The following is a 12,236-nucleotide window of genomic DNA, read 5'->3' as shown; positions in this document are numbered from 1 at the left end:
GTCCATTCGTTCTTGCTTCCATCCATCCATACATGCGTCTTTGTGGCCGCCCGTGCATTCATCCGCCCGTCCGTGCGTGCGTATGTTCGTGCGTCCGCACGTTCATCTGTGCGTGAGTCCCTGCTTTCATCCATGCATCCGCTCCTGCGTCCGTCCATGCATCCATCCGTCCATGCAGCCATCCGTGTGTCCGTCCATGCATCTGTTTGTGTGTCCATTTGTACACCTATTCAACACTCCAAGTACCACCATTTCGCATCTTTTCATCATATATTCCTCATATAGAAGCACCGCCATCCAGCAGACATTCCAAGGACTGAACGAGAGAAGGCACACGCACACTTTCTTACGGCTTGCGTTTCGTGTGTACTTCCCAGCTTTAACCACCTTTGCTGGCGCGTTGGTAGGGTTTTGGTAGGAGCCGAGACAACCAGTATTGTTTGACGAAAAGCTTGTGAGAGTCAATGGTGTCATGTGACTATCTTGTTGGGGAAGGGTGTATGCACGATGGCATCATAAAATATGCGGGTTCAACATGGCGACAAAAGAGCCGCTAAATATAGAGAATGTGCCCCCGTGCTTTTAATGCAATGCTCTAATAGGTACACATGCATAACTGTTTTTTTTGCACTCATCAGGTGAATAAAATCAATGAATGAAACAGTGAAAATAGTGGGAGGAGAGCAAGGGGCGCATATTTTAAATCTGTCGAAATAGAGAGGGGATACTTGCTCAGTTAGGGGTGATTGCTCGGGATCTTGCAGTACTCCAACATCTTTTTTTAAATATATCTCGGCTCATGGCATTCCTCACGCGTGCTGCAGCTTTTAAATCACACTTCCCAGGCTAAAAATAGGCAGAAGTGCCAAGCAAGATTCATGCATATCTACCACCCTACAGAGAACAAAAATGTACACTTGTTTGAAATATAAGTCGGGAGGTGCAAGGGAAGGCCACAATAAGATAAAACTGCATCGCCGTGCTGTCTGACATTAAACGTCCAGTGTCTAGACATAGCAGTGAATTTGTGCATTGTTTGATCCTTGCAGCCTTCTCTTTATACTTTCTTACAGGTTACTAGCTGGGCACATGTAGCATTTAGTGGTAGGGGTGCCTTTTTTTTCCAATCCATCTCGTGTTCCATGGAAAAGCGCGGGGTTGATGTGAAGCGTATGCTGCTCGCATTACCCGGTTAAAGATAGCTTACTACGTCTCAGCAAGAAAGCATTCCCAAATACAGCCTTAGATGCCCTCTGTGCGTGTTCTTTTTGGTGAAAACATACTGTATGGTGCTGAAACATGAACAAGGGTATTGAATTGGGAGAAGCATCGTGCTGAAAAAAACTTTCAGATGACGCTCACAAAGTGAAAAGATGCGGCTGCTGTGCGTTATCTGTCTGATAAAGGTAAAACAAGTGGCGCATCCCTGCCCACTAGTGTGCACCCGTCCTTGTGGCTTCGTGCTACAAACGGGTGGTTGTCTTCTTTCTCTTTCTAAGCAAATGGTTATGTTTTGTTTCCATCTGCAATGATCACATGTCCATAGCAGTGAAATATAAAATACGAAATGTTGATTTAGGTGTAGGTGAGAGAATGCCAGATGATCAGAATTAACGTATTCCTTGATAGTGTTGACATTGTATCATAGGGATCAATGATGTCCTCATATGCAACATGCTCATCTATAACTCGTTGTTTTCTTCATTATTGAATTATGCCTTTCTTGTATGGTCCACAACGACAACTGTAAACGTTTGCAAACTTACCATCTTGCAAAAGAAAGCTTTGCGTCTTGCCTCTAAATTACCACATCGCAGCCACACAGCAGAATTGTTTAAAAAACACTACATCATTCAGGTTGCATCAATATATGATTATAAACTAAGCCGTTTATATAAGTTCGGTTTATTGAAAAATAATGATACGATTGCTAGAATAGCCAGGTTAGAGAAAAATTTTCCTGCTTATAATGTACGTCAACCTGAAGTGTGGCACATATCAAAATGTAGAACGAAATACGGAAATCAAATGTTAAAGTTTCAACTGCCTACACTTCTAAACCGCATAATTAGGGAACATAACATTGATATATCTAGCATATCACCAAAAAAATTGCGATTAGTGTTTATATAATAATGTGATCTAGCGACTACCTCGGTGATCTTTCATTGTAGTCTTTCATTGTTTCTTTTTTTAGTGCACATTGTGAAACACTTTTATTTTGGTTGTCCTTAGCCGCACGTCTTTCTGTGCTACCCTGTGTACTAGGGGGTCAGGGCTTCTCAAGCTGTTCTCACAGCTTTTACCTGCCCTCCTCGTAACATGTATTTTGTTGTTGCGGAATAAATTTCAATTCAATTCAATTCAATATTAAAAACTAATCTTCTAACGCTCAAGTATTGCCAAAAGGGAAGCTGTGCTCGAGAACTAAAGAAAGTCAGTGAGTATGAGGCGGGGGTGTATGCACATTTGAAATTTTTGCTGGAGCTGATATGGTGACAGCCTTTTATTATCTTTGCAGTGGTGCTAATACATGCATGGCTTTAGAGTTTTGTTTTACATATGTTCTGTTAGTCATTTAGTTTGGCACGAAAATAATGTTTTTGAGGAAGAATAGCATAATGTAGGACAACGCACACAGTAGGCTGTGTAGAGAGCATTGTCTGGAGATTCTTCATTTAGTACATCGTGTTGGCTCGTGCAATGATCGCACCTTTTTTTTCGGAAGAATCGCCCGACGCTTGGGAGTGCGATTATTATGTGAGTAAAATTTATTGTGAAAAGTACAGCTGCAGTTTGCGTTATTTTCCTTCCTTCCTTCTTTCAATTTGCACTTCTAACAGTGACTAACGTATGCATAACCAAAGGGATAGGCGTTATAAGGCCTCTCATTGCATTTAAAGGACACATTCACTTGGCTTTGCTTGAATCGCCTTATATATTGCTGGGCATCTACACGGGCAATCACGAATACTGCACAAAAAAGGCAGGCATGAACCACCATTTTTGTTACTTCATGCCGGTGCATTCAATTTCACTATTGGCGAAATGATGTGTGGCAGTTCTGTCCTCGGGTGCATACTCAATAGTCTTCAAAGGCACGTTTGATTTGTATACCGAATTTATGGCACAATAGTGCAAAGCAACGTGCGACTTCGCTTTTTTGCGCAGCGGCCACCTCCCAAAACTGTGAACATATGGCGTCATTACAGAAATAAGTGCCAGTGCCTAAGTTCGAGGTGCGGTCATTACAGGTTTAAAAAAAAGAAAGAGAGAGAGAGAGAGATAAAAAAATTTTGGTGACATAATTCAGAAGTGGAATCAATATGCGAGTAAATACGGCAGTATTTGCTCGCAGAATTTGCCGTATGTATTTTACAAAGATTCAAATAAAGTTATTGTTATTATAAGTTTCAGTTTTACACAGGGATAATAACTTGCTTTTTCTTTTTCAGCCTGCTTCAGACTCCCTTACCATGCTACAGAAAATCTAGGAAACTGGTGTGTCGGCTGGAGAATCTTCTCGGGCAGCCAAGGGAGGCTTTTATCGAAGCCGAAAAGGTAGGTCTTGTTTTAGAAGCACATTTGTGCATACACGTACAACAACGACTTGGTTCACGTAGAGTTTAAGCATATCTCTAGTTATAAAAGGTAATGTCAATTATCAACTTTTTTTTCACTGTTACACTGGAATTGGAAGAATGAAAGCAAAAGAAGGGTTCAAAAGGCTTGTTTCTTTGTTAGACAGATCTTAATGAAGCCAACAAACCAAAAAGCCTAAAAAAGCATAAGAAATATTATTTGTGGTTTTTAACTGTAATGAAGTTCTGACATCAATGAAAAACATTAATTTTAGTGGACTAAGCATTGCTTTTGCTATTGGTGAGGCTAGAATAAAGAACCTTCGCTGTAAATACTTCTGCTATTGGTGGGGCTCAAATCCATAACCTTCGCTGTAGGGGCCCACCAATTGGAAACGTGTTTATTGGCTACTTCCCTTTATTTTCCATTTGCAGGTAAAAAGACTACAAATAATGTCCCCTATGCTTACGTTGACTTCATAGTTTGTTGGTATCATCAATTTATGTTTAACATTGATTTTGAAGACATTGAGCTTGCACTTATCAACTCTGGTGCGAGTAAATACTGCAGTGATACGATTGCTGTGCCACTTGTGTCAAACTGCACTGAAATGTGAAACCTGCTATATCCTAGCAAGAATTGCATAATTTTCAGTGAATGTGTGCGAAGATGCCGTTTCTGCTGTGGTTTAGAGGGGGAAAAACAAGGCAGCAGCTGCTTAAAATTCTCGTTTAAATTAAGACTGCCTTTTTAGTGGTCATTGAACCAGATGGGTCAGTGCAGCAAAAGAGAACTCTAAAGTATCAATATTTGCGTTCTCATCTCAAAAATGTTTCCTTGATTCACTGGTGAAACGAGCAAGTTGTAAACTACTCATACCTAAATGGTCGCACTGCAATGCTGTTTGCAGCGACCATTTTGCCCAGCTGCATAGACATGCATGCAGTCTTGCGAACGGCCACTTGAAAATTCAAGTGTATGTTCTGCTGTGAACTGCAGCACAATGACTTTGCAGTGAACTGCTTGTGGAATGCTTGCTCCGTAGAAAGAGCTCATGGTACAAGAAATACATGGGAGCTTGCATGTAGCACAATTTTATCAAGGCTGAAGGCTAATTGCATGTACTGAATAATATGACGAGGCTCTCTAATTAGGTAGTGAGGTTTGAGAGGAAGGGTAAAAGCGAAAATTGCAAATATAGAGTGAGGCATCACCACATACCAATCGTTTTAGTTGAAACATTAAGTTTATGCAGAGTTAATTTCAGCAGTCGACTATTTATGGACAGTTTAGCTGGTAAATACTTGATTTAATGTCTTTGGCTTAAAAGTTCAGGGTGGCCGATGTGACAATGTAGCAGGTGCAGTGCGTACCCGTGCAAACAAAAACAATTACTACTAACCCTACTGCTTATATAATGTTTTCTGTTGATACTTGTATACACTGTGTTACTACATTATTATGTTGAGTGAAAATATATGTTAAATTGAGTAAAAATGGGTAATAGCGTTTTATGAGTTAGTCATCTGCTTCGATTCACAGGCTTTTGTAAGATGATAGTCTATCACTCAGTTGTGGTTGTACAGTAAACTCCTATTAAACGGAAAACTCTTTTAAATAAATTTTCTGCCTAAATGGAACAACTGCCCCTAATATGTTGGGTTTACTACTTAAATATTAAAGCCCTATTTATCTCTCAGTAAACGAAACTCCTCCGAAAGGAAACACATTTTCCTGGTCCCTTCAGGTTTCGTTCAAAAGGAGTCTAATGTATTATTACATGAAATATGAGCATATTCTTTAATAGGCCATTTTTGATTACATTGATTACACGAAAAGATAAGTACTATTCATTGTAATTGAATTCCAGAAGTGTTCATGCAGGGCACACTAGTTTTATTATTATTCAACGTGTGGTCAAAATTTGTCACTAGTTACACAGTTCCAGTGGCCTGGGGGATTTGTCAAATAATACGGTTTCACAGTATACTGCTGTCTGAGTTTTGCTTCTCAAGTTTACCACATTTTGATCTTGGAGAACGTGTCAAAATTAAACACTAAGCCTTCATTTGGCTTAATGTTTTGAGTAAATTTTGGTCAAACATGTTCAATTAATTATAAAAACCTGTATTTAATTCTATGCCAGAGAATCGGGACTCTGTCTGTTTGTCTACAAAGCTATCAGAGCTGGCACTACAGTTATCGAACTCATGAGTCGACTCACTTAGATCAAGCCGCAAGTCTGAGGGAGTCCGAGGGAGTAATATTTTGGTGAGTCTTACCCCTGTATTCATAAACGCTACTTGATTTGAACTTAACTTGCCGTCGCCTTCAATGCAGCACGAACTTGTTTGGAATGCGCTGCTGTAGACTCTGCCAGGGCGGCACAAACGCACATACATATTTCAAACGTGCCGCATTGAAGGTGGTGTTAAGTCCAGTTGAAGCTAAGGAGCGTTTATGAATAAGGGGCTTAGTCTAAGTGAGTACGGTTGAAGAAAATTTTAGCTTGATCACGAGGGAGTTTGGCTTAGGAAACTTTGGTAGGTCTGCGGTTTAGTGAGCCAGGCAGTTCTCCGGTTTAGTGAGTCAGGTTTACAAAAATAATAATTAATCATTGTCTGAGACATATTTCTTGAGTGAGTTTGGGTGAGTGTTACTTTCTTTTGCTGACCTATGGCAGGCACTACGTCGCACGGTGAAGACATACATTGTGCTTAAAGCACTGAAGCTATAAAAGCAGTTTCTTTTCGATTGCGAACAGAGCGCATGCAGAATTTACATAGATTGCGTTTGCAATACTCAAATGAAAGCATCAAACAAAGCCTGATTCAGCTAAGATATTTAAAATGAGCTTTTTTTTTTCAAATTATCAACCTAAGGTTAGCCCTCACGTTGCAATTGAATACCAAGGTTTTAGTTTTTCTTTCTGTATGCTGTGTAAGTCTCCCCTCACGTTGCAATCAGATAGATTTGGCACATTATAAAGAAGTGACTGATAAATTTTTCATCAACTGAAGTCATGGGAATAGATAAACTTATTGATATCTGCAAAAAAACAGACCAATATTTCAGTTGGATATTGCCGAACATTATAAATAAACATAAATAACTGTATCTTGATTTCCCTAAACGTAAGGCAACCACTCCCGCTCTTATAATAAAAATTTTTGCTTGAAGTTGGTGGATATTAGATGCTTCAGAGGCTGCGATGAAATGACTTTGGTCGAATTCTTAAAAGAGCACTGACAACAAACTTACTCAAATTTTTCCATCTGCGGCGATATGAATCTGCCCGCACAAAACATGCTGCAAACTGCGAGAGGAGAGCGCCAGAGCAGTTCGTGTTTATGTGTGGCGATTTACTGTGCAGGTGTGTACTCCACTGCCACTAGTGAAACATGTAAAGCTGTGATGCATGCATGTGAATGCAGCACCGCTTCTTAGCGTGCAAATCCTTTTGCCTCATAAATAGTACAAAACTGAGCAGGGATGGATAATACAGATGCTTTATTCTGAAAAATAGTTATGATGTGCATGAAATAATCGGACACCGTACAGCAAAGTGAATAACTCTATGATCCAGCTTCGAGAGTGTTCTGCTAGGATGTGTCTCATACCAGTTTTCTTTCTTTGTCGCTTTTAAATGTAACCTAAAAATATAACTTGACTATTTTACAGCTGCACATTATTGTCATGTGGAAGGTGTACCAATATTAGGAAGGAGCTACCAGCTGTAAGATGACACATAATGTTTTGTCGGATAGTTACACACTTGCGCGTGCCCCATGTACCAGCATGATTGCAAATATCTGAAAACTTCGTTCAGAGCATTCTGTGACATTCACAGTGTAGCAGTTACGCTGCTCGGCTGCTTACCCAAAATCGCTTGTTCCATCCTGGCTGTGGTAGCAGCGTTTGACTGAAAGTAAAGTTCCTGGAGCCCTCCTCTGCGGTGTCCCTCATAACAATGTCATGGTATCGGGAATTAAAACCCCAGATACGGTCTGGTTTCTGTGGTTGCGATAAACTATAAAAATGTGCCATTTTTCTCTTATCATGTCTCTGTTCTACACGCTTTCCAAATCATGAATTTTGATATCCTCAGATTGGCCAGTATGTAAGTGAGACCGTTTGGATGCATTCACGCAAGATGGCACGAGTGGTGGTAGTGGTTAGAAGATGAGAAAAGGCACCTAACTTCTGCATCCCGGTCGGGAGTACGGCGCAGTGCCAAATGGCACGAGTCAAGAAGAAAGGAGTTAGTTGCACACTGTTCATCAGACATTTCCTCCTCAATTTACGTTAAGTAGTGTAAAAATTTGAACACCCCAGAAATGCAGTTTTAGTAGCAACATGTACTTTCAGAATACAGACAAAAAATGAACAAGCAGAACATCATTTACTACGCTATATAGCTATGTTTCCCCGCTTAACAGCAGCCAGCTTAATAGCAATGTTGTTTTTAAGGCTTGGGCCTTAAAAGGCAAGTAAACTATGACATCATAGACAATATGGTAGGTAAACATATTAGCAGTGACCAAGCAAGCAAAAAGAACCAGTTTTCTTATGATGTTACTTTAATGAAGCGCAGCTTACTTTATGTGGAATATTCAGGACGAAAAGCATTACATATAAGCTTTTTGTTACTACTTTTCTACACGATGCTGAAGTGTCATGGGGATATCGTAAGAAATGTGCATGATTACAATTCTGTGAAATCAATATACAAGATGAGCTTTCAGTGGAGCGCGCCATAAGTATATTTGCCCCCAAAATATGAAAAGTGTTTTTGTGTAGGGTACTTTTTCTAAACACTACCCACATAATGAAAATTTACTGAGTCCAATGCAGTGGACTCAATAAATGAAATTTTGTTAGGTGAAACTGCTGATTATATAAGACAACTGTCTCAGACATTTTTGGTTTCATAGTTGAATGCTGCAACCCAGTTCGCCCCTCAGTAAACATATTTTCCCTGTCCCTTCATGTTTCGTTTATTGCGAGTAGTGTATATTCAATGCAGTATCCTATATTTTCTTTATTTAGTTCCTGGCTGTCCCATATTTTTGGGCAGTCCTTTAAAAGACGTGTGACCACTGCAATGCCAGTACTCATTTCTGGATTAATTATTCTATTCGAAATATGTTTCATTCTATTTTGTGATGGTAGCAATATTTTTGTGTGTTACTCAAACTAAAACTGGCGATATAACATCCTACAACTTGTTCTGTTTTATGCAGGCTAACATTGGCGAAGGCATTCTGTTTGAAAAAAAAAAACACTTTCGGATCGGCTGCACAATCACTGCCATGGGCTGCCGAAAAAATTCGCCCGAAACCTGGTGCGACACCTCTTTACTGAAGAGGAGCTCAAAGGGAAGAGTTTGTATGGAAGGGGCTGCAACAAACACAAAGAGGTCCCGATGAAGGAGGCCCTTGATCTGGTGTGGTTAAATGCAGTTATTGGTATGTATTATTTCCAGTATTGCAGACAGAATATTACTGTGTACAGAAGTCGCATTTTTTGGCAGTGTTGCACGCTTTCATAAATACCATAGATTAGGTTTACTGTTCTTGGAAAAAATGTGTGAAAATTGATCTACCTCTTGAAGGAAAGAAGAGGAAATTTTAAGGGCTTGTTTTTCTTCGTTAGTTCTCATTAACCTACATCTTGTAATTCAGGGCAGTGCACATCAATTTAGTTTGTGCCCCTACCGTAAAAGCGTATTGTGAAATCGAACCCAGCTGTTTATGCTAGTTCTCAAAATAAAACATTTTGTTCTCAATATCAAATAAACTTCTGAAATTTATCAAACTTTTACGTGTCTTTTACCATTGTGACTGCAATAAGCTAGCTGCTAAGATGCATTGCTACTGTAGTCTTGTAAACGCTTGTAAACCATGAGGATTGGAAATTTGACCTCTACCACAGCAGCCTAATATAGACAAGCAGAGTGAAATATTTCAAGATGTTTAGCATTTATGCAACATCTGTATTGGGTTGCTGTAATCTATAGTGTCCTTTTAGAAAAATGCAAAACTTCTAGAAAAAGGCTGCACTTCTATCGTTCATAAGAGGAAATACCAGAAATGAAATGAAGTGGCAGTGCCATAAATATTTGCATACCTACATTCTACCCTACTCAGACTTTTCACAGTTCTGCTATGAGCCATATTTTTTCCGTGAAGAATGAACAGTCTGATAAACAATGGCCGTTCTACTCCCTTCCCGGGCATGCATGCAGGAAGGCATAGTGAAAGAAAAAAAAATACAGTAACCTTGCTGACGTAATTAAATCATTAATGCCAACTGTAAAAGTGTAAATATTGTAACATCTGAAGGTAATGAAAAGTTTTCACATGTTTCCTCCACCATGATGCAGTGCAGTTTCATTTGTACAATGCAGTGTGCCCTCAATTGCTAAAAGAAATGCTAGAGGCCTACCTAATTAGATTGAGATGTACACAAAAGAGCTGTATGTGGTTGAAATTCGCAAATCCCCACTGTGGTGTGCCTCACAATAATATGCTTTTGCACATAAAAGCGCAGAAATCATTGAATTAGGGAGTTAAAGACAAACTTTGCGAGTCAAAGTTTTTACGGGGGCACAATGTATACTATCTTAAAAATAAAATTGTAGGTCATCTAGCATATTATTCTGGACAGTTGGCATAGGGTGTCTGATATCTTTAATCACTTGCATACATTTAGTGTATTTAACAAAGCAGAATTGAAGAAAACTGTTCTGCTGTTTTATAAAAATATGCTGACCATAAAGGAAACTGACATTTGTCAAACTTGAACATATTTTCACGTGCTACACTAAAGAGTATAGAAAAGTAGTATTGAGAAAATTTATGCTTCAGTGCTGTGCTGAAATTGTACTGCTTTTTTTGCAGGGTACGCATGTAGCAATTACACAACAAGCACTGTTCAGCTGAAGAACAGCTTGTCGCCTATGCTCAGTAGAGAAATTAAATAGTTGTATATTTTCAAGTAAGCCTGTGATAAATAGTGTTACTTCTTTTGTGATCATAACTCTGCACATTTGTTGAAGATATAAAAATGAACAGACTATCTATTATCCCCTGCGTTGAGCTTATAGGTGTTCCATTGCTACACAACAATCAGTGTTTTGCAGTGCCTCAGATAACTTGAAATGATTTGTTGTCATGGGTAGATGGTTTTTTGTGCAGAACATTGACTACATATGACTAGCGATGACTGGAAATTCTCTGCTGCATTGTACATATCATCATTAATTGCTGTGTGCAGTTTCATATTGGTTATTTATAGTGCATAAGATCTGATGTTTACAGGCATTCACAATTGAATGAGTGAGAAAATCGAATTGTTAGTTTTATAGAAGTGCAATGATCTCCTTTTGGGACATGGAATGTAATAATGTCTTCAATCTATGAAAACGCATTATTAAAGTCACTTGAGAGCATCCAACAGAAACTCCTGTGTCAAATTTCTAGAGACTGACGATGGCCATATGTTATAACTCGTGCACCAGATGACCATTTGTCAAAGCTTTATATACTAACAGTGGCCAATATGTTATAGAAAATTATGCATCAGGTGCATATTAGAAACTCCTGTGTGAGAGCTCTGCTGACTAACTGTAGCCAATGTGCTATAGAAACTCGTGCATCAGGTGTGCATTAGAAACTCCAGCGTGAGAGCTCCATAGACTAAGAGTGGCCAATGTGCAATAGAAACTCCTGCATCAGGTGCGCATTAGAAACTCCTGTGTGAGAGCTCTATAGACTAACGGTGACCAATGTGCTATAGAAACTCATGCAACAGGTGCCCATTCGAAACTCGTGCATCAGATGCGCATTAGAAACTCATGCATCAGGTCTGCATTAGAAACTCCTGCGTGAGAGCTGTATAGGCTAACGGTGGCCAATTACTACTAGACTCACATTAAGTACGCAATAGAAAGCGCATTAGACTATCATTAGACAGTTTATTTTTTCTGGTGTCTAACGACATTAGTCTCTATTTATATACATTAAACTTTTTCATAAATATGTCTATGGTAATGTAGCGAAGAATTCTGAAGCACCAACGTGGCTCTGTAGTAAAATGCTTGTGGGCCACACGGATGGCCAGCGTTTAAATACCATGCAGCCCCGCGTTTTTGTCACTTGATTTTTCAATAACTATGTGTTAACCACCGACGGCAACGGCTACGGCAAAGCCATTAAGCGGAGGAGAGGCGCCCGCAGGCTGCGCTCTAGAATAAATTAAATAGCTTTAGGCCATATTTCTGTGTGCTATATTACAACAAATCACTTGTTAAGCAATGTATAATCATTGGCTGTTTCCGAATGTGATAAATTTGTCACCTTTCGCAATGACTGTATGAAACAACCCTCACGCATATTTGTGGGTGTGAATGCTGTAGCTCAAGACGACTTGTTATCAGTCAAGTGTTCTTTCATAACTGTTTTCTTTATATTCGGAGCAATTTTATATTACATTTGATAGTACACCTTTAGTGGTGAGCAGAAGAGACGTTTACTTTGTGGAAAACGTAGCGGTAGAACCGACCAGCTGTCAAGCGGAGCGAGCGCGAGCAGCAACAACACTCTTCCTTCTCTTCTTCAGCTGGCGTTCCGGCCTGTGCCAAATATCAATGC

The 12,236-nt window shown here is 39.5% G+C and overlaps 1 long non-coding RNA gene across 1 annotated transcript in view; it reads left to right on the top strand.

The window, feature by feature from the left end:
* The window catches only part of LOC119169428 (uncharacterized), a 39,115-nt gene extending 28,080 nt beyond the window's left edge, over positions 1-11,035 (top strand). Inside the window, exons 2-4 of the long non-coding RNA XR_012893762.1 lie at positions 3,456-3,561; positions 8,826-9,050; positions 10,485-11,035. This is a non-coding gene — a long non-coding RNA (uncharacterized LOC119169428). The remainder of the gene's footprint in view (positions 1-3,455; positions 3,562-8,825; positions 9,051-10,484) is intronic.
* Positions 11,036-12,236: the final 1,201 nt, after the last annotated feature.

This window comes from Rhipicephalus microplus, chromosome 2 (genome assembly GCF_043290135.1).
Source record: "Rhipicephalus microplus isolate Deutch F79 chromosome 2, USDA_Rmic, whole genome shotgun sequence".
NCBI lineage: Eukaryota > Metazoa > Arthropoda > Arachnida > Ixodida > Ixodidae > Rhipicephalus > Rhipicephalus microplus.
Note: the sequence above shows the minus strand (reverse complement) of the source record. Positions and strands in the feature narration are given on the sequence as shown.